The 21,835-nt window shown below is 46.0% G+C and overlaps 1 protein-coding gene across 1 annotated transcript in view; it reads right to left on the reverse strand.

The window, feature by feature from the left end:
- LOC124620050 overlaps positions 1 to 21,835 on the reverse strand; it is a 359,651-nt gene that overhangs the window by 198,225 nt on the left and 139,591 nt on the right. The gene's annotated exons all lie outside the window — the stretch shown is intronic.

Raw genomic sequence — 21,835 nt, forward strand, 5'->3', positions numbered from 1 at the left:
ACGTTGGCGGTTAGCGTGGTTAGTTCTAGTATTTGCTGCCGGTGAAGATGCTTCAGACTGATGTTACTCTAATAAACGAGAACAGAACGCGCCAATCGGTGCCGACTTGTGACGTCACTGGCTTTACGGCGCCACGAAGTGGCCGTACGTCGCGAGACGGCAAGGCAGCTTAACTGCCCGCCGGGGAGCGCAATCTCGCAGTTTACACCGGGGGAGGAGGGGTCGGCTACCGATGTTGAAACAACGGGATGTCGCGGCAAGAGACGGCGGGAAGGGCGGCCGCGGTCGCGTCAACAGGCCGCAGTTACAGGGGCTGCGAACCAGCCGACTAGTCGTTCAGCTTCGTGCTACTCCTCCCCCGGCATTTCACGAGGCGGCCACCGTCCACAGTGTGTACATTTCGGTTTCTGCTGTCATATCGCACCAGTGTGTTGTGGCAATGGAGGACTACAAAAGGAAAGCTGAAGTTTTAAATACATCTACATCTACATCCATACTCCGCAAGCCACCTGACGGTGTGTGGCGGAGGGTACCTTGAGTACATCGGTTCTCCCTTCTATTCCAGTCTCGTATTGTTCGTGGAAAGAAGCGTTGTCGGTATGCATCTGTGTGGGCTCTAATCTCGCTGATTTTATCCTCAGGGTCTCTTCGCGAGATATACGTAGGAGGGAGCAATATACTGCTTGACTCCTCGGTGAAGGTATGTTCTCGAAACTTTAACAAAAGCCCGTACCGAGCTACTGGGCGTCTCTTCTGCAGAGTCTTCCACTGGAGTTTATGTATCATCTCCGTAACGCTTTCGCGATTACTAAATGATCCTGTACCGAAGCGCGCTGCTCTCCGTTGGATCTTCTCTATCTCTTCTATCAACCCTATCTGGTACGGATCCCACACCGGTGAGCAGTATTCAAGCAGCGGGCAAACAAGTGTACTGTAACCTACTTCCTTTGTTTTCGGACCGCATTTCCTTAGGATTCTTCCAATGAATCTCGGTCTGCCATCTGCTTTACCGACGATTAGTTTTATATGGTCATTCCATTTTAAATCACTACTAATGTCTACTCCCAGATAATTTGTGAAATTAACTGCTTCCAGTTGCTGATCTGCTATATTTTGGCTAAATGACAAAGGATCTTTATTTCTGTGTATTCGCGGCATATTACACTCGTTTATATTGAGATTCAATTGCCATTCCCTGCACCAGGCGTCAATTCGTTGCAGATCCACCTGCATTTCAGTACAATTTTCCATTGTTACAACCTCTCGATATACTACAGCATCATCCGCAAAAAGCCCCAGTGAACTTCCGATGCTATCCACAAGGTCATATATATATATATATATATATATTGTGAATAGCAACGGTCCTACGACACTCTTCTGCGGCATACCTGAAATCACTCTTACTTCGGAAGACTTCTCTCCACTGAGAATGACATGCTGCGTTCTATTATCTAGGAACTCTTCAATCCAATCACACAATTGGTCTGATAGTCCATATGCTCTTACTTTGTTCATTAAGCGACTGTGGGGAACTATATCGAACGCCTTGCGGAAGTCAAGAAACACGGCATCTACCTGGGAACCCGTAGATGCCGTTTTCTTGACTTCCGCAAGGCGTTCGATACAGTTCCCTACAGTCGTTTAATGAACAAAGTAATATCGCGTTTCAGAAATCATTCGTGTAGGGGAAGCTTTCAATCATACCATCTTTTGATCGTCGGACGGACTGCCCTACGGAGGACATAGTAATAGGCACCCTTGGCTAGAGAACCAACCGAAAGAGTCGAAAACAAATACGTCGCTAGGCCCGGTTTTACAGAGAGTACTTTATGCCATTTGCCACTCACTTTGCTTCCATTTGTCGCGGATCTCTCGCCCAGAGTAAAGTCCCAAGCGACTAGTAAATTACTTGGCCATAACTTTGGCTGAGCATCATAACTGGATAGAAAATATTGTCGGTGGGTACAGTAAAGCCTCCGCTTGCGTATGTGCCGTCTAAAATTTCGGAACATACTTCCATAATGTAATTACCTTACTGTTGCTAACATCTATTCCTCCCCCTCTGTCCATCCATCCCTACCAGTCTGTGTCCATCTCCTGTTCCCTCTTTGTCCATCAATCCCTGGCATCATCTCTCTTTCTGTCTGTCCATGTCTTCCCCCTTACTTTGTCCATCTCACCCTCCCATCTCTGTCCATCTCCTCCGGCACTTCACTAACAATCGATCTCCTCCTCCCCCTTTCTTTCTCCATCTCTTTCTCCCCATCCTCGTTACCCATTTCTTTCTCCACCCTCTCTGTGCTCATTCCTGTAGGTATACCTCTGGAAGGCATTCCGATACTACCCACACAAGACACCTCTCATGCAGGGCATCCCAGATGTCAGTGGTTACCGACTTACCAACTGTTAGATTTCGTACATGTTGTATGTAGCTGTACTGAGGATTTCTCAACAGGAGACCACAGAATGTTATGTTGAATAGATAGTCATCAACAGACGCAGAAGTAACTTCGGCGTGCCTCGTGGTAGTGTGCTGAGTCCCTTGAAGTTCATCTTTCATATTAATAACCTGGCAGAAAGTTCTGAAAGTAACCTCAGACTTTTTCCAGGTGACTCTGTTCTCCATGATCAAATACCCCTCCCCCCCTCCTAATCCTCCCCCTCAAAAAAGATCACAAACATTCAGCCATATATTGATAAGATTACAAATTGGTGCAAAAATTCGTAACTTGGTTTAAATATTCAGAAACGCAAAATTTTGCATTTTACAAAACGAAAAAATATGCCATGCTATGACTACAATGTCAATCACAACTGTTACCGTAACTGGAATCGCCGGCCGGAGTGGCCGAGCGGTTCTAGGCGCTACAGTCTGGAACCGCGCGACCGCTACGGTTGCAGGTTCGAATCCTGCCTCGGGCATGGATGTGTGTTATGCCCTTAGGTTAGTTAGGTTTAAGTAGTTCTAAGTTCTAGGGGACTGATGACCTCAGAAGTTTAGTCCCATAGTGCTCAGAGCCATTTGAACCATAACTGGAATCAGTCAACTCGTGCAAAATTTGTAGGGATACGAAATGGAATAATCACGAAGGATCAACCACAGGTGAAGCAGGTGATGGACTTCACTTCATTGGTAAGGTCTTGCGGGAATTTACAAAGAAGAACTCTTACAAAATACTCGTGAGGAGAATAAACATATACATAAAGGAACAACATGAATGGTGACAGGCTTGTATGACCCAGACCCTGTACCGTGCGCCGCCGAGATGCTGAAATACTTAAATTTGCAGACCCTTGATGAGAGATGTTAGTTATACTGCGAAAGCAGAACAAAGTTAAGCGAGAAATCAAGGAATATACTACAGCTCCCTACGCATCGATTGCGGTCGAACAGCGTAGATTAAAGCATTTACAGCAAACGCAGAGACGTTGAAGCAGTCATACTTCCCAAACTCGATTCGCAAATAGTTAACGGAGACACTCTTGCGTGTGATACAATGGCAGCTATTTTCTGGCATACAATCACAATGATTTGGAGATTACAGATAAAGACGAAGCTGTAGAACATGGGTAAAGGCCGACCATTGTGGTCGACCGGTTCTAGGCGCTTCAGTCCGGAACCACGCGGCTGCTACAGTCGCAGGTTGGAATCCTGTCTCGGGCATGGATCTGTGTGACGTCCTTAGGTTACTTAGGTTTAAGTACACTAATCGCCATTAAAATTGCTACACCAAGAAGAAATGCAGATGATAAACGGGTATTCATTGGCCAAATATATTATACTAGAACTACCATGTGATTACATTTTCACGCAATTTCGGTGCATAGATCCTGAGAAATCAGTACCCAGAACGAACACCTCTGGCCGCAATAACTGCCTTGATACGCCTGGGCATTGAGTCAAACAGAGCTTGGATGGCGTGTACAGGTACAGCTGCCCATGCAGCTTCAACGCCATACCACAGTTCATCAAGAGTAGTGACTGACGTATTCAGACGAGCCAGTTGCTCGGCCACCATTGACCAGACGTTTTCAACTGGTGAGAGATCTGGAGAATGTGCTGGCCAGGGCAGCAGCCGCACATTTTCTGTATCCAGAAAGGCCCGTACAGGACCTGCAACATACGGTCGTGTATTATCCTGCTGAAATGTAGGGTTTCGAAGGGAGCGAATGAAGGGTAGAGCCACGGGTCATAACACATCTGAAATGTAACGTCCACTGTTTAAAGTGCCGTCAATGCGAACAAGAGGTGACCGAGACGTGTAACCAATGGCATCCCATACCATCACGCCGGGTGATACGCCAGTATATCGATGACGAATACACGCTTCCAATGTGCGTTCACCGCGATGTCACCAAACACGAATGCGACCATCATGATGTGTAAACAGAACCTGGATTCATCCGAAAAAATGACGTTTTGCCATTCGTGCACCCAAGTCCGTCGTTGAGTACACCATCGCAGGCGCTCCTGTCTGCGATGCAGCGTCGAGGGTAACCGCAGCCATGGTCTCCGAGCTGATGGTTCAAATGGCTCTGAGCACTATGGGACCCAACTGCTGAGGTCATTAGTCCCCTAGAACTTAGAACTAGTTAAACCTAACTAACCTAAGGACATCACAAACATCCATGCCCGAGGCAGGATTCGAACCTGCGACCGTAGCGGTCTTGCGGTTCCAGGCTGCAGCGCCTTTAACCGCACGGCCACTTCGGCCGGCTCCGAGCTGATAGTCCATGCTGCTGCAAACGTTGTCGAACTGTTCGTGCAGATGGTTGTTGTCTTGCAAACGTACCCATCTGTTGACGCAGGGATCGAGACGTGGCCGCACGATCCGTTATAGCCATGCGGATAAGATGCCTGTCATCTCGACCGCTAGTGATACGAGGCCGTTAGGATCCAGCAGGGCGTTCCGTATTACCCTCCTCAACTCACCGATTCCATATTCGGCTAACAGTCATTCGATCTCGATCAACGCGAGCAGCAATGTCGCGATGGATAAACCGCGATCGCGATAGGCTACAGTCCGACCTTTATCAAAATCGGAAACGTGATGGTACGCATTTCTCCTCCTTACACGAGGCATCACAACAACATTTCACCAGGCTACGCTTGTCAACTGCTGTTTGTGTATGAGAAATCGGTTGGAAACTTTCCTCATGTCAGCACGTTGTAGGTGTCGCCTCCGGCGCCAACCGTGTGTGTAGGCTCTGAAAAGCTAATCATTTGCATATCACAGCATCTTCTCCCCGTCGGTTACATTTCGCATCTGTAGCACGTCATCTTCGTGGTGTAGCAAATTTTAATGGCCAGTAGTGTAGTTATAAGTCGAGGGGACTAATGACCTCACATGTTAAGTCCCATAGTGGTGGTGGTGGTTAGTGTTCAACGTCCCGTCGACAACGAGGTCATTAGAGACGGAGCACAAGCTCGGGTTAGGGAAGGATTGGGAAGGAAATCGGCCGTGCCCTTTTAAAGGAACCATCCCGGCATTTGCCTGAAACGATTTAGGGAAATCACGGAAAACCTAAATCAGGATGGCCGGAGACGGGATTGAACCGTCGTCCTCCCGAATGCGAGTCCAGTGTGCTAAGTCCCATAGTGCTTAGAGCCATTTGAACCATTTGAACATGGCTGTCTTAATTCAAGTAATTTATAGAATGCATGATTAGATAGACTTTTGACAGCATGAAAAATGCGGTAAGTGAAATAAATACATGATTGTGAAGCAACGGAGTACCAAGCTGTATCACAGCACAAGCTGCCAGCTCGGTCAATTGTGGAAATTTTGAGGGTCGAGGCAAAACGAGTGTTAGTATCAGTGCGTCACTAGTAACTGAGGTAACGACCTCAGTTATGGGCACTATAGATAAATACGATGGTCACGAGTCCTGTTGCTTTTGCAAGTTGGCCTGTCGCGTAAACACTGTCTCTGTACACATTTCGGAAATTAACTCAGGCCGGAGGCATCGGCCACCAGCGTAGGAGTTGTGGCGTTGGAGAGGCCACAGGTCAAGCATATGATGTCAGAGGTTCGTCCGATAGCGCTACGTACAGGCAGCTTTTTACTTTGATGCTGTTTACGCAAATTCCTGCAATTAAAACGCCATCACATTCAGTCGCATCATCTTTATAGAAAAGAAAATGTCAAAATACGATGACGCTAGAGTTGTAATATTAAGATTTGCTGCTGATCGTAGAAGTTGTAAAATTCCACTCAGTCAATATCCTTGGCAGTGGACTGTCTGTGTTTATAAAGCCTTGCGTGCATTCTATAATGGCGACAACCAACGGTGAGAGTGACTCAACGCAGCTTAATCGTTCCACACATAAAGATGCGATCTTACAATTGGTTTTACGGCGGCTTAATATCTTTCCTATACTCTAACCGTAAGCTTATTCCCTGTAGATGTAAAATAAACGAAAAAAATTATGTACAGTAACAGTGTTCAGATTAGGCGAAATGCATACGCTGATCAGCCGAAACATAATGACCAGCTGCTTTATAGTGTGATGGTAAACCTTTGGAACGCAGTATAGCAGAAGTCGAAAAAGAAATGGTTCTCGGAAGGACTGACACAGCGTACAGGAAAGTGAAACCAATCTTCGGTGAAATTAAAAGTAAGGATGGTAATACTAGAAGTGTAACGGGAATTCCACTGCTAAACGAAGAGGAGAGAGCGGATACGTGGAAAGAGTACACTGAAGGCCTCTATGAGGGGGAAGATTTCACTGATGTTATAGAAGAAGAAACAAAGTCGATGTAAAAGAGATTGTGTGATCAAGTACTACAATCACAATTTAGAAGAGCATTGGAGGACTTAAGATCAAATTAAGCAGAACGGATAGATAACATTCCATCAGAATTCCTAAAATCATTGGTGGAACTGGCATCAAAAAGACTATTGACGTCGGTGTGTAGAATGAATGAGTCTGGCGACACACCAGCTGACTTTCGGAAAAATATCCGCAGACTGCAAGAGCCAACAAGTACGAGAATTATCGCACAGTCAGCTTAACAGCTCATGCATCCAAGTTATCAAATGGTTCAAATGGCTCTGAGCACTATGGGACTTAACGTCTGAGGTCATCAGTCCCCTAGAACGTAGAACTACTTAAACCTAACTAACCTAAGGACATCACACACATCCATGCCCGAGGCAGGAGTCGAACCTGCGACCGTAGCAGCAGCGCGGTTCCAGACTGTAGCGCCTAGAAACGCTCGGCCACACCGGCCGGTCCAAGTTATCGACAACAACAATATACAGAAGAATGCAAAAGAAGTAAAAGATGACGATCAGTTTGGTTTTGCGAAAGGTAAAGGCAACAGAGAGATAATTCTGACTCGGTTGATAATGGAAGCACCACTAAAGAAAAATTAAGAAACGTCTACCTGGAAAAAGCGTTCGACAATGTATAATGGTGCAAGATGTTCGAAATTCTTAGAAAAATAGGGGTGAGCTATAGGGAGGGACGGGTAATATACACTCCTGGAAATGGAAAAAAGAACACATTGACACCAGTGTGTTAGACCCACCATACTTGCTCCGGACACTGCGAGAGGGCTGTACAAGCAATGATCACACGCACGGCACAGCGGACACACCAGGAACCGCGGTGTTGGCCGTCGAATGGCGCTAGCTGCGCAGCATTTGTGCACCGCCGCCGTCAGTGTCAGCCAGTTTGCCGTGGCATACGGAGCTCCATCGCAGTCTTTAACACTGGTAGCATGCCGCGACAGCGTGGACGTGAACCGTATGTGCAGTTGACGGACTTTGAGCGAGGGCGTATAGTGGGCATGCGGGAGGCCGGGTGGACGTACCGCCGAATTGCTCAACACGTGGGGCGTGAGGTCTCCACAGTACATCGATGTTGTCGCCAGTGGTCGGCGGAAGGTGCACGTGCCCGTCGACCTGGGACCGGACCGCAGCGACGCACGGATGCACGCCAAGACCGTAGGATCCTACGCAGTGCCGTAGGGGACCGCACCGCCACTTCCCAGCAAATTAGGGACACTGTTGCTCCTGGGGTATCGGCGAGGACCATTCGCAACCGTCTCCATGAAGCTGGGCTACGGTCCCGCACACCGTTAGGCCGTCTTCCGCTCACGCCCCAACATCGTGCAGCCCGCCTCCAGTGGTGTCGCGACAGGCGTGAATGGAGGGACGAATGGAGACGTGTCGTCTTGAGCTATGAGAGTCGCTTCTGCCTTGATGCCAATGATGGTCGTATTCGTGTTTGGCGCCGTGCAGGTGAGCGCCACAATCAGGACTGCATACGACCAAGGCACACAGGGCCAACACCCGGCATCATGGTGTGGGGAGCGATCTCCTACGCTGGCCGTACACCACTGGTGATCGTCGAGGGGACACTGAATAGTGCACGGTACATCCAAACCGTCATCGAACCCATCGTTCTACCATTCCTAGACCGGCAAGGGAACTTGCTGTTCCAACAGGACAATGCACGTCCGCATGTATCCCGTGCCACCCAACGTGCTCTAGAAGGTGTAAGTCAACTACCCTGGCCAGCAAGATCTCCGGATCTGTCCCCCATTGAGCATGTTTGGGACTGGTTGAAGCGTCGTCTCACGCGGTCTGCACGTCCAGCACGAACGCTGGTCCAACTGAGACGCCAGGTGGAAATGGCATGGCAAGCCGTTCCACAGGACTACATCCAGCATCTCTACGATCGTCTCCATGGGAGAATAGCAGCCTGCATTGCTGCGAAAGGTGGATATACACTGTACTAGTGCCGACATCGTGCATGCTCTGTTGCCTGTGTCTATGTGCCTGTGGTTCTGTCAGTGTGATCATGTGATGTATCTGACCCCAGGAATGTGTCAATAAAGTTTCCCCTTCCTGGGACAATGAATTCACGGTGTTCTTATTTCAATTTCCAGGAGTGTAGAATATGTACAAAAGCCAAGAGGGAATAATAATAGTGGACGACCTAGAACGAAGTGCTTGGATAAAAAAGGGTGTAAGACAGGGATGTAGTCATTCGCCCCTACTATTCAGTTTGTACATCGAAGAAGCAATGATGGAGAAATAAAAGGAGTGTGATTAATATTCAAGGTAAAAGGATGTCAACGATAGAATTCGCTGATGACATTGCTATCCTGAGTGTGAACAAGAGTTACATGATCTGCTGAATGCAATGAACAGTCTAACGAGAACAGAATATGAACTGAGAGTAAATCGAAGAAAGACAAAAGTAATGAGAAATAGCAGAAATGAGAACAGCAGGAAACTCAACATGAGGATTGATGGTCACGAAGTAGATGAAGTTAAAGAATTCTGCTACCTACGCAGCAAAATAATCAATGACGGACGCAGAAAGAAGGGCGGTAAAAAGGCCATTCCTGACTAAGGGAAATCTACTGGTATCAAACACAGGCCTTAATTTGAGGAAGAAATTTCTGAGACTGTACGTTTGGAGCACAGCATTGTATGGTAGTGAACGACGGACAGTGGGAAAACCGGAATAGAAGAGAATCGAAGCATTTGAGATGTGGTGCTACAGGAGAATGTTGAAAATTAAGTGAACTGATAAGGTAAGCAATGATGAGGAAATTAATATGTAGAAAATACTGACAAGAAGAAGGGAAAGGATGACAGACATCTGTTAAGACATTCAGGAAAGACTTCCATGGTACTAGAGGGAGCTGTAGAGAGCAAAAACTATAGAGGAAGACAGTCTCGAATACATCCTGCAAATAATTGAGGACGCAGGTTGCAAATGCTACTCTGAGGTGAAGAGGATCGCACAGGAGAGGAATTCGTGGCAACGGTTGTATAAGTCCTTGAAAGGTCTCCGGAGGCACGTGGCACGGCATCATATGTCTGTTCTCAGCACTCCGTCTTCAGGCCACGAGTGGCCTACCGGGACCATCCGACCGCCGTGTCATCCTCAATGGAGGATGCAGATAGGAGGGGCGTGTGGTCAGCACACTGCTCTCCCGGTCGTTATGATGGTATTCTTGACCGAAGCCGCTACTATTCGGTCGAGTAGCTCCTCAATTAGCATCACGAGGCTGAGTGCACCCCGAAAAATGGCAACAGCGCATGGCCGCCTGGATGGTCACCCATCCAAGTGCCGACCACGCCCGACAGCACTTACCTTTGGTGATCTCACGGGAACCGATGTAGCCACAGCAGCAAGGTCGTTGCCCTCTATTCTCAGGCCACGCGTAAATTACGTGCCGGTGGTTTGGAGCGCAACTGACTCCTGATAGCGTCCCACATGTGTTTCGTCGGGTTCAGATCAGTCGAATTTGGTGGGCAAGACATCAACACAGTTTCACTACCACGTTCTTCAAGGCTCTGCAGCACAGTCTAGCCTTGTGTCACGGAGAGTAATCCCGCTGCAAGATGCTACCTGCGTCGGCGAACGCACCGAGCATGAAGGGATGCGGGTGGTCCCCAATAATGTTCACGTACTACATGTTGCCTTCGATTACTTCCACAGGTCCCTTGGAAGTCATGGTGAATGTCCCCCCTCGAGCTACGTCCTTGGCACTCTGCGTGTGTCGAGCAGCCTTTCGCCTCAATGAAGGCTTTTCTGGATACGAAGATCGAGCTAACAAGAATTGATTTGTCCCACATGGCAACACGTATTCATTGATCCAATGGCCTATCTCGATGAACCTCTGCCCTCAGTAACTGTAATGGACGATTTGTTAGGTTCAGTTTGGGAAAACTTAGGGGTCGTCTGCTACTAAATCACATCTTAAAAAAAAATGTGCGCTGAACATTGTGCTCCGAAACACGTGTTGTAACGGAGCAGCTACGTAACGTAGTACTGTGTAAATGTACTCCCTTGATTGTGATTACGAATGCTTTCCCGGCGTAATAATTGATAATATTCTTCTCGGATGTATAGCCGGATCATAACGTCATCTTGACACAATATTTCCGCGGTCCAACTGGCCGCCATCTTCAGGCGGTAGTGCTGGTACACGACCTCGCTGGAACTGACTTCTCAGCGCAAGCGGCGGCCGTACGGGGGTCCTGCGGACGTTGGCGAGAAGAGCTTATGCCATTTCAGATGGAGAAAGCTTGACACAAAAATTGGACCATCTTAAGGTTGTGTTCAAGCAAAATGGCTATACAGATAAACAGATCCGTCGTGCTTTCCAGTTTGGACCTTCGCCTGAATCACCAGAAGATACCTGCAGATCGGTGGCTTTTCTATCTTTTGCTGGTAGCATTTCCTCGAAGATAGGAAGAATTCTAAAAAGATATCGTATCAAAAGTAGTTTTCGTCCGCCAGCCAAGATTAGAGCGCTTCTTGGCTCTGTTAAGGATGACTTGGGTTTGAGGACGCCCGGTGTGTACAGGATCCTTTGCCACTGTGGGAAAGCTTATATTGGTCAGATAATCCGGACCATTCAGGACCGATGTGTGGAGCACCAACGGCACACAAGGTTGCTTCAGCCTGAGAAATTTGCAGTGGCGGAGCACTGTCTCACAAAGGGGCATACAATGCTGTATGGCGAGACACAAATGGTTGACCCTGCATCTCGCTATTGGGACTGTGTTGTAAAAGAATCCATAGAGATTCGTTTATCTGATAATCTTGTTATAGAGAAAAGGGTTACCTTTTAAGTAAGACATGGAACCCGGTGTTATCAGACATTAAAAAACAACGGTCTGTGTTTCGATCGTCGGACTAGTTTTTAATTTTTGGTAGCGATGTCTCGAATTCGCCTGTTTCCACCACTGGCAGCGCGGTATGTTCACTTGCGCTAGAGGGCAGTTACGGTCCCTTCTCGCGCGCGCGTTTTGGGCCTTCTGCGGCCTATATAGGGGCCGCCGCTTGCGTTGAGAAGTCAGTTCCGGCGAGGTCGTGTACCAGCACTCTCCCCTGAAGATGGCGGCCAGTTGGACTGCGGAAATAGTGTGTGAATATGACGTTATGATGCGGCTGCACACCCGAGAAGAATATTACCCCCTTTATTTTTCGATTCCAGTTTACATTTTAAAACTTCAAGAATGATGTTTATAATAATGAAAGCATAAGGGCTTCGCCCCTAATGACACTGAAACAATTCCTGCCACCCATAAGGTAACATGAATGGTTTCTTTTGCTTTGTAGTCCAAAAACAAATGTAGACGAGAGTACTCCGATGACATTGGGCAGGCGTACATCAGAACGATCTGTGTAGAAGGCTCTGAGTCACATAGAGTAGGCAGGCGCACAGGTTGAAGTGGCCGGAAGTTTTAGGGAATGCCAAGCGCACGGGAAAGTAAAAAGCTGCTATTAGCTTTTAGAACAAATCCACCGTAGGAATACCTTTCCGGTAGCAAGAAAGCGCTCGCAAATGATATTTGTTCGGGGAACCCCTCTTAGCTTTGATGTGTCATATGGATAGTAATCGGAGTCGAGACAAAATACACTACTGGCAATTAAAATTGCTCACCACGAAGATGACGTGCTACAGACGCGAAATTTAACCGACAGGAAGAAGATGCTGTGATATGCAAATGGTTAGCTTTTCAGAGCATTCACACAAGGTTGGCGCCGGTGGCGAGACCTACAACGTGCTGACATGAGGAAAGTTTCCAACTGATTTCTCATACACAAACAGCAGTTGACCGGCATTGCCTCGTGTAAGGAGAAGAAATGCGTACCATCACGTTTCCGACTTTGATAAAGGTTGGATTGTAGCATATCGCGATTGCGGTTTATCGTATCGGGACATTACTGCTCGCGTCGGTCGAGATCCAATGACTGTTAGCAGAATATGGAATCGGTGGGTTCAGGAGGGTAATACGGAACGCCGTGCTGGACCCCAACGGCCTCGTATCACTAGCAGTCGAGATGACACGCATCTTCTCCGCATGGCTGTAACGGATTGTGCAGCCACGTCTCGATCCCTGAGTCAACGGATGGGGGCGTTTGCAAGACAACAACCCTCTGCACTATCAGTTCGACGACGTTTGCAGCAGCATGGACTATCAGCTCGGAGACCATGGCTGCGGTTACCCTTGACGCTGCATCACAGACAGGAGCGCCTGCGATGGTGTACTCAACGACGGACCTGGGTACACGAATGGCAATACGTCATTTTTTTGCATGAATCCAGGTTCTGTTTACAGCATCAGGATTGTCGCATCCGTGTTTGGCGACATCACGGTGAACGCACATTGGAAGCGTGTATTCGTCAACGCCATACTGGCGTATCACCCGGCGTGATGGTATGGGGTACCATTGGTTACACGTCTCGGTCGCCTCTTGTTCGCATTGACGGCACTTTGAACAGTGGACGTTACATTTAAGATGTGTTACGACCCGTGGCTCTACCCTTCATTCGATCCCTGAGAAACTCTACATTTCAACAGGATAACGCACGACCGCATGTTGCAGGTCCTGTACGGGCCTTTCTGGATACAGAAAATGTTCGACTGCTACTCTGGCCTGCACATTCTCCAGATCTCTCACGAATTGAAAACGTCTTGTCAAAGGTGGCCGAGCTACTGGCTCGTCAGAATACGTCAGTCACTACTCTTGATGAGCTGTGGTATCGTGTTGAAGCTGCATGGGCAGCTGTACCTGTACATGCCATCCAAACTCTGTTTGACTGAATGCCCAGGCTATCAAGGCCGTTATTATGGCCATAGGTGGTTGTTCAGGTTGCTGATTTCTCAGGATCTATGCACCCAAATTACGTGAAAATGTAATCACAAGTTAGTTCTAGTATAATGTATTTGTCCAATGAATACCCGTTTATCATCTGCATTTCTTCTTGGTGTAGCAATTTTAATGGCCAGTAGTGTAGTTCCAATTATCCATTTTGTTAAGAAAAATATAATTTAGTAATTACCTGAAGAACGTAACTGAGGAGAGGGCTTGAGAAAACGATTGCTTTCTTACATTCAGTATTCTTTCATCTAGTTCCTAAATTGAATGAGTACCTGATTACGGAGGTATAGGTACGGTGGAGCGGGTTAAAGCTTATGGGTCGGCGCGCTCCATCCAGAGAGTCGCTACTGGGCAGTCACTGAGGCCACACTCGTATCTACCTGAACGCTCCGCTAAAATTTTCAGTTTATGCGGTCATTAAGCACTTTCAGACATTGCTCCCGTGCCTGGTACAACAGCTGGGTAGCGACAGGTTATTCCGCTACTAATACACACCAGTAAAAGCGTACGCGAGGAAGTGACTTTGACTGTGTGGTACAAAGCTTCTTTAAAGTGTAACTAACTTTAGAACAACGATAGAACTGCGCACTGCAATCGAGACGCTGTTTCAACGTCACAGGTAAGTGATCTCATGCATGGCTCGACGCTGGTGTCAATTTCCGATATGTCTTCAAAAGTACAGCACGTAAGATGGCCGACTAGTAGAGTGCGTATAACAGTATCCCAATATCATTTTTCATGTCTGAATGCGTAGGCGAGCGAGTGCAGTTGTGGTTACATTATTAAAAGACCCGCGCAACAGGCAAAATTTACTACTTACGATTACTCTGAGTGAAACTGGTGTCCAAATTCTACGCGCTTCCAGTATAAACGTATTGTTCTAGAAGTGGTCGACGTATATCAAGTTTATCTTATTAGTAATGCCTGATTTATAGTCAAGAATAATATAAACATTATGCCCGGAAGGGAAGACTTTAACCTGACTCTCTGTCATTCGTGTGCTCTCGGATTCATTAATAGATGCCAAGTACTACTGTAGTAGCAATCTATAGCAGATGTACTATGTGTCTTCTTAAGGGACAGTCCGCCTCTCAGTTACATTTCAATTATCATGACAGATCCGTTTTCTTGAGTACAACGAATCTTTTCATTTCCAAAATTACTTTATTTATTCGTTTTCTCCCACAAAAGATTACAGTGAGTACGTCGATAGCGGAAATCAGGACTATCTTTGAGGGCAACATATCTTCGTGAAATGTAAAGGTCGTGGTCTGCAGTGCTCGCAACACTGAACAAGTGGCGTGGCCGTTAGCCTGCTGCATGCCCTAATTAGTGTAACTTATTCGGCACCCCTGCTGTCAAGTGACTGACGGCTTTCACCGATACATACACAGTGTGATCAAAAGTATCCCGACACCCCCAAAAACTTACGTTTTTCATATTAGCTGCATTGTGCTGCCACCTACTGCCAGCTACTCCATATCAGCGACCTCAGTAGTCATTAGACATCGTGAGAGAGCAAAATGAGGCGCTCCACGGAACTCACGGAGCTCAAACGTGGTCAGGTGATTGGGAGTCACTTGTGTCATACGTCTGTACGCGAGATTTCTACAGTCCTAAACACCCCTAGGCCCACTGTTTCCGATGTGATGGTGAAGTGGGAACGTGAAGGGACACGTTAAGCACAAAATCGTACAGGCCGACTCGACGGTTGTCTGACAGAGACCGCCGAGAGTTGAAGAGTGTCGTAATGAGTAATAGGCAGACATCTATCCAGACCATCACACAGAAATTCGAAAATGCGTCAGGACGCACTCCGAGTACAATGACAATTGAGTAGGAGGTCAGAAAACTTAGATTTCATGGTCGAGTGGCTGCTCATAAGCCGGGAAATGCCAAACGACGCCTCACTTTGTATAAGGAGCGTAAACATTGGACGACTGAACAGTGGAAAAAAGTTGTGTGGAATGGCGAATCATGGTACACAATGTGGCAGTCCGATGGCAGGGTGTGGGTGTGGCGAATGCCCGGTGAACTTCATCTGCCACCGTGTGTACTGCCAACAGTACAATTCGGAGGCGGGGTGGTCTTATGATGTGGTCGTATTTTTCAATGGGAGGGGGGGAGCGGGGGGGGGGGGGTGAGGGATTTGCACTCCTTGTTGTTTTTCGTGGCACAATCACAGCACAGGTCTACATTGATGTTTTAAGCACCTTCTTGCTTCCCACTGCTGAAGAGCAATTCGGGGATGACAACTGGATCTTTCAACACGTTCGAGCACCTGTGGCGGAGTGGTTACACGACAATAATATCCCTGTAATGGAGTGGCCTGCACAGAGTCCTGACCTGAATCCTATAGAACACGTTTGGGGTGTTTTGGAACGCCAACTTCTTGCCCGGCCTCATCAACCGACATCTATACCTCTCCTCAGTGGAGCACTCCGTCAAGAATGGGCTCCATTCCCCAAGAAACCTTCCAGCACTTGATTGAAAGTATGCCTGTGAGAGTGGAAGCTGTCATCGAGGCTAAGGGTGGGCCAACACCGTATTTAATTCCAGAATTACCCATCGATGGCGCCACGAACTTGTAAGTCATTTTCAGCCAGGTGTCCGGATACTTTTTATCGCATAATGTAGTAACAACAATCAAAATTATTTTTAATCGTGTTACAGCTTTTGGATAAGTCACCATGGTAGTCAGGTGGAATAATTCTCACTTATTATGTACCTACATGTTTAGTTTGACGTTCATACTACATCAAGAATATTTTAATGATTTGAAGATGGCAGTAGCCGAAACCGGTAATAGTGAAGAGTAAAAGTTTGCGTGATGAAGGCGGACCTGTAAAATAAAGTGCCGAAATATGATCACGGACACATTTTCAGACTTAATGTTTTCAATTGATAAATCTCAGAGTAACAAACATCTCCTCCGAGCCTGCTGACTTCCAGTGTGTCTGCAGCAGCACTGTGTCCTGTTGTCAGATGTGTCACACATCAACCGCCAGTCCTGCTTTACAGAACGAGGAATTCTCCGATTTACAATTTTTGGGATTTGGGGGGAGGGGGGGGGGGGTTGAGGGTACTCTAGGTTTTACCATCCTTCAACTGCTCTTTGTAGGTGCTGACAAATGTAGCTGACTCTCGTTCCCCAGTGGTGGTCCATAGCAAATGCTCACACTTGTGTCAGTGGATTTCCCCATTTGCGGGCCGTATCGTCACTAGAATGATCCCCCTTTCTTACCTGCTCCGCTTTCCTACACACTTTCCTCGCGAGCCCATAACGTATCAGGTGGTGGGCGTTCATGTTTTGGCTCACTGGTTTATATGAACTAAATTAAGTGTACTAAACCGAAAAGAATGCGTCGTTGGGATTGAAATCAATGACGATGCAACGACTGAAATGATGTCACTGCTATTTGTTCCAATATGTAAATCCTGCCGAATATTCATGAGATTATCATTTAAATAAAATTCATAACCTTCATGCCTGTCCATGTCCCAGTACTCACGGAATACATTTGTGGCAATCAAAACGTGGTTTGGCTGACATGGGACCTGAATAATAATAGTTATAAAACGTGCAGAAGAGAATTGTCCACTGCTCGCAACTAGCGTTCACATCACAATCTCTTGTATGACGTACAACGTACTTAAAAACCCTGCACCGCGCCCGTAGGAGCCCAGGGAATGCTTGTATTGAGTTTAGTGCGGCTACTTTGTTCCTGCAGTGGCCAGTTGTAAGAGTAAGCGTCCTGCGACGGATACGTCATGTTGGTCGCGTCACCAGTATTATGTCAGATCGGCGTTGTTGATGGAAAAAGCAATAACAAATACATATACAAATGGTTGTTTTTATTTCAGTTCCCATAAAATTTCGAGACTGGTGTACAGCTCTGAAAATATTTGATGTTAGTTGCAATGACGCTGTTTTCTCCTGTTGCTGTTAACTTCTCTGTCCCGCACAGTGAATTTTTCTTTCTTGAACAGACACATATTCATGGCTCTGGCAGTCAAGTCTTTGCAATACACTTTTAAAGTGTAAACTCATTACATACATTCATGACTCCTATAGACGTATCTGAACAGCCCTCCGCTGCCGAATTATTTCAGTTATACAACGTCAATTATATTGGGTGTTTAATATTGGACATTTTTAAACAAACTGCACTTAAAGTTATGTTTTCCAAGATTGGCAAAATTAACGCCTTATATAGCCATCTGGTGGCGTTCAACGTGTCCATATAGTCACTTATGCATTAGGATATTGCCAAGTGAACTTATGTCTAGATTCGAGAACTTACTCTCGAAAAACTTCCAAAAGTATGTTTGCATGTAGGTGGCAGTGGAGGGAGGGAAGACAACTTTCGATGTTTAAATGCCCACTTGCAATACGTAATATTCAGTAAATTATTGTAACTCGAGGACAGCTAGGAGATCTATTATGAATCAGAGGAAAACAGGAAACTGCTACCACTTGTTGAAACGTTTGTTTATTCCCATAAACTACGTTTTGAGCCTTTTTAGGATCATCAGCAGATGGGGCACACACTTCCCTGGAGCGAGCTTGAGGTTACTTCTGGATCTGTCAATGACCGTCCATCCAAGATACCATGCTGCCATAAATCCTCAACCCTCACAAGATGAGGATGCAAGTTGGTATTGTGTTTGTGTTGTTATAATGGAGTACAGCGGGAAGTGGAGGCAGAGTACGAAGTTTGATGTTGGCATACAGCCCTCTGCTCTTGAAAATTGAAACAAATCTTATCATCCATCTGTCATGAAGTTTGTAACACAAGACATTAACATGCAGTCTAATAACCAACCTATGTATGCCACTGTGCGTCCTGTTCTCGTAGGCTAGTTATTGCTGGTTTAATCCACATCCAGCTGTGTCCAATGGCACTGGTATATTTTGGCAACATGAGCTACGGAGGTAATATTCTTTTATTACGTAGCTACAACCACAGAAAATTCCACGTGTGAATATAAGAAATAAAACCTCGTGAGGCGAGGTAAATGGAAGTGTAGTCTCCTAGCCAGTTCACGTTAGTGCTATTCGCAAGCATCACATCGTCCAAAGTGGTTGGTTGCATCTAAATTTTACATAAACACCTACCATTATCATGTGAAAATATTATTTATACTTTCTAACAACTTCTCCTATAGATATTTTCGTGTTTTACATCAAGTTTTTTCACAGTAAGTGCCAAGAGCTGACTTATCAGAACACTCATTTTTTTTCCTATTCACTCCTTGTTCACAGTACTATTGTCATTTAGAAGCCACAGTCTCAGGGTAGTAAAGTTTTATGAAGTAAATAGTTAGTGGCTTACTTAATATTAAGGATTGTCGAGTGTCAACTCACTGGAGGTCAAGAATCGCATTGTGGAAATGTGCTGATAAGAAAATTCTGATTCGTTTCTCTGCAGCCAGGTTTTTAAACGTCGATGACTTGAGTAGAATAGTGGCCATAGGGTCAGTATGGTGCACATTTGGCAACACTTGGCCCCTTGTCTCGTGCTGGGACAATTTTATACAACGGTCGCATTTCGTGAAAGGAAATGAGAGCGGTACCGTTAAGTACCAACTTGGACAAGAATATGTACCGTCATCTGGAAAAATTCTGTTAAAAGCGTGTTCTATGAACAAGGTAAAAGAATGAGAGAGAAAGTGAAACTGCGTGTTAAACTAAAAACGCTGACTACCCACAGACGTAAATAAATTTGAAGCTGCAGAAAGTGAAAGAACACACTGAAATGTAGTTGATATTGTGTATGGAAAAATAAATGCAATTATGTGATATCTATTTAATGTAATATGCCAGAGAGGCGACAAACAATGACCTATGTATGATGCTAAAGAAGAATGGTATTAATTCTTTTTAGTTGTGTTCTGGAACCGGAAATCTACTCACGTATTTTCTTGCAGAAGTCGACGTATGTAAGAGTTTTTCACAATATATGTATTAAACGTAACTGCGTGTTCGTTTTCATTTCATATCTCTCAATTGGAGATAGTTAACAAGACAATAATATAAGAAATCTGATACTGACATTGTTTTGGCTATCTGCCTTTTGTTTGTCGTAATGGTACACAGGCAGCCATTACGTTAAAGTTGACAACATTTATTTTCGGGCTGCACCCATCAACATAAACAGAAGAATTAACTTTAAACAGTTTTGCTTAATATGTCAAAGACATTATATTTGAGCCCGACTGATTACAATGTGAATTTAAGATTTGAAAGCTCTAGCCTGTGTCAACATTAATGTTTTTGCTTAAAAATATTGAAACAACAGATTTCATTTAAAAAGTGAAATTAATTTGATAAATTTACTGAAAAACATTTCACCGTTAAAACCAGGTTAGAAAAGGATATTACTCTTATCAGTTCAACAATATAGCTACGTAGGTGGTTGTATCGTCTCTCTCCGTAGCATTGTTTTATATCGAGCAATATTTATACATTTTTGTTCCACAAGCTACATGTATGGTATATATTGGGAGCGTATTTGTAGTAAGAAGAGAATTTCTGCAAAGCACTAATTCAATCTGTGTTTGCCCACGCCGCGCATTTCACTGCTGCCAGAAAATGAAACTAGCCTTTAATACGAACGTGTGAAAACCCAACCGAAAAATTATCGACACAAATAAAGAAGAGAGGGACGATATAAAGGCAAAGTCGATGTCTGTCGTAGCCCTCTTGCTAAAACTGACGTTACCAAGAAACAAACAAGGCAAATTATTCCGTTCGCCAGTGTATTTAGAGTGGGTGAGGGGCATTCCTAAACAGACCAGTTGGGCTGGAAACATCGAAGGAATCAAGTGTCTCAAACGAACCACCGAAAAAAATGGCCAACAATGTCCGTGATCGGACAAGAGGTCACTGATGAACGCATAGTTTTATGGAACGAAAGTGTCATAACAACAGTCTCTGTCAAAGATGGGCATTTGTTAATCGAGTTAATCGTAATTTCAAACATAAAGCAATTTCCGGAATGAATTTTTCACTCAATAGCAGAGTGTGTTCTAAGATAAAGCTTCCTACAAAACTGTGTCCCGGAACGACACTTTTGCCTTTCTTGGTTAAGTGGTCAGCCACTGAGCATGCCTCCTCATAGCCTAAATTCCGCCGGTACATCATCTTCTGCCTTCTGTAGCGTAACGACCTTGATGTACAGATTTGCAGTCATGGTCCGAGGATAATCATGAGAGTGCGCCTGCTGTCATACGAAATCGTGCCAGAGACCGTAACAGGAGTGTAAGTTCCTATGGGACCAAACAGCTGAGGTCAGCGGTCCCTAGGCTTACACACCACTTAATCTAACTTAAACTAACTGACGCTAAGGACAACACACACACACACACACATTCCCGAGGCAGGACTCGAACCTCCGACGGGAGGGGCCACGCAATCCGTGACGTGGCGCCTCAAACCGCGTGGCCACTCCACGCGGTTGGGAAGGTGCCTCAGACCACGCGGCTCCAGGTGTAGGTCCAGTGAGTCTAGCACACAGGCAGGTTGATTGCAGGCCTTCAGCTGGCTTCCTTATAATCAACACATGGCCATCACTGGCACCTTGGCGGAACCAGCTTTCGTTAGAAAACACAACAGGCCTCTGCCCTCCGATGAGTTTTCGCTTGACACCACTGAAGTCGCAAACGGCGGTGGTATGGGGTCAGTAGAATGCACGCTGCACAGCGAAGTAACAGATTAGAAACAATTCGTTGTGTCACTGTGGTGGCAACTGCTGCTGAAATTGCTGCAGCAGATGCAGTACGATGTGCCAGAGCCATACGCAGAACTCGATGGTCTGTCTTCTCGGCAGTGTCACGTGGCCGTCCAGAGCCGGGTCTCCTTGCGACCATACACTCTCGTAACCACCGCTGAAAGGCAGTCATGTTCCTGCCAAGTCTTTCTGCAGTATCGTAGAAGGAGCATCCAGCTTCTCGTAGCCGTATTACACGACATCGTTCAAATTCAGTAAGGTGTTGATAATGGCGCCTTTGTTGTCTTAAAGACATACTGGACTAGTGAAACCTGGTAGTTAAGGAAGGCAGGATGGGTTATGATTGTGGACGGGGCCCGAACCAATTACTATTGGTTTGCCTTGCAATTTCACTCATTTATTTTAATAAATATTTTTTGCAAGCAAGCCAATGAGGCCGGAATCAGTCTTTTAA

This window comes from Schistocerca americana, chromosome 6 (genome assembly GCF_021461395.2).
Source record: "Schistocerca americana isolate TAMUIC-IGC-003095 chromosome 6, iqSchAmer2.1, whole genome shotgun sequence".
Classification (NCBI taxonomy): domain Eukaryota; kingdom Metazoa; phylum Arthropoda; class Insecta; order Orthoptera; family Acrididae; genus Schistocerca; species Schistocerca americana.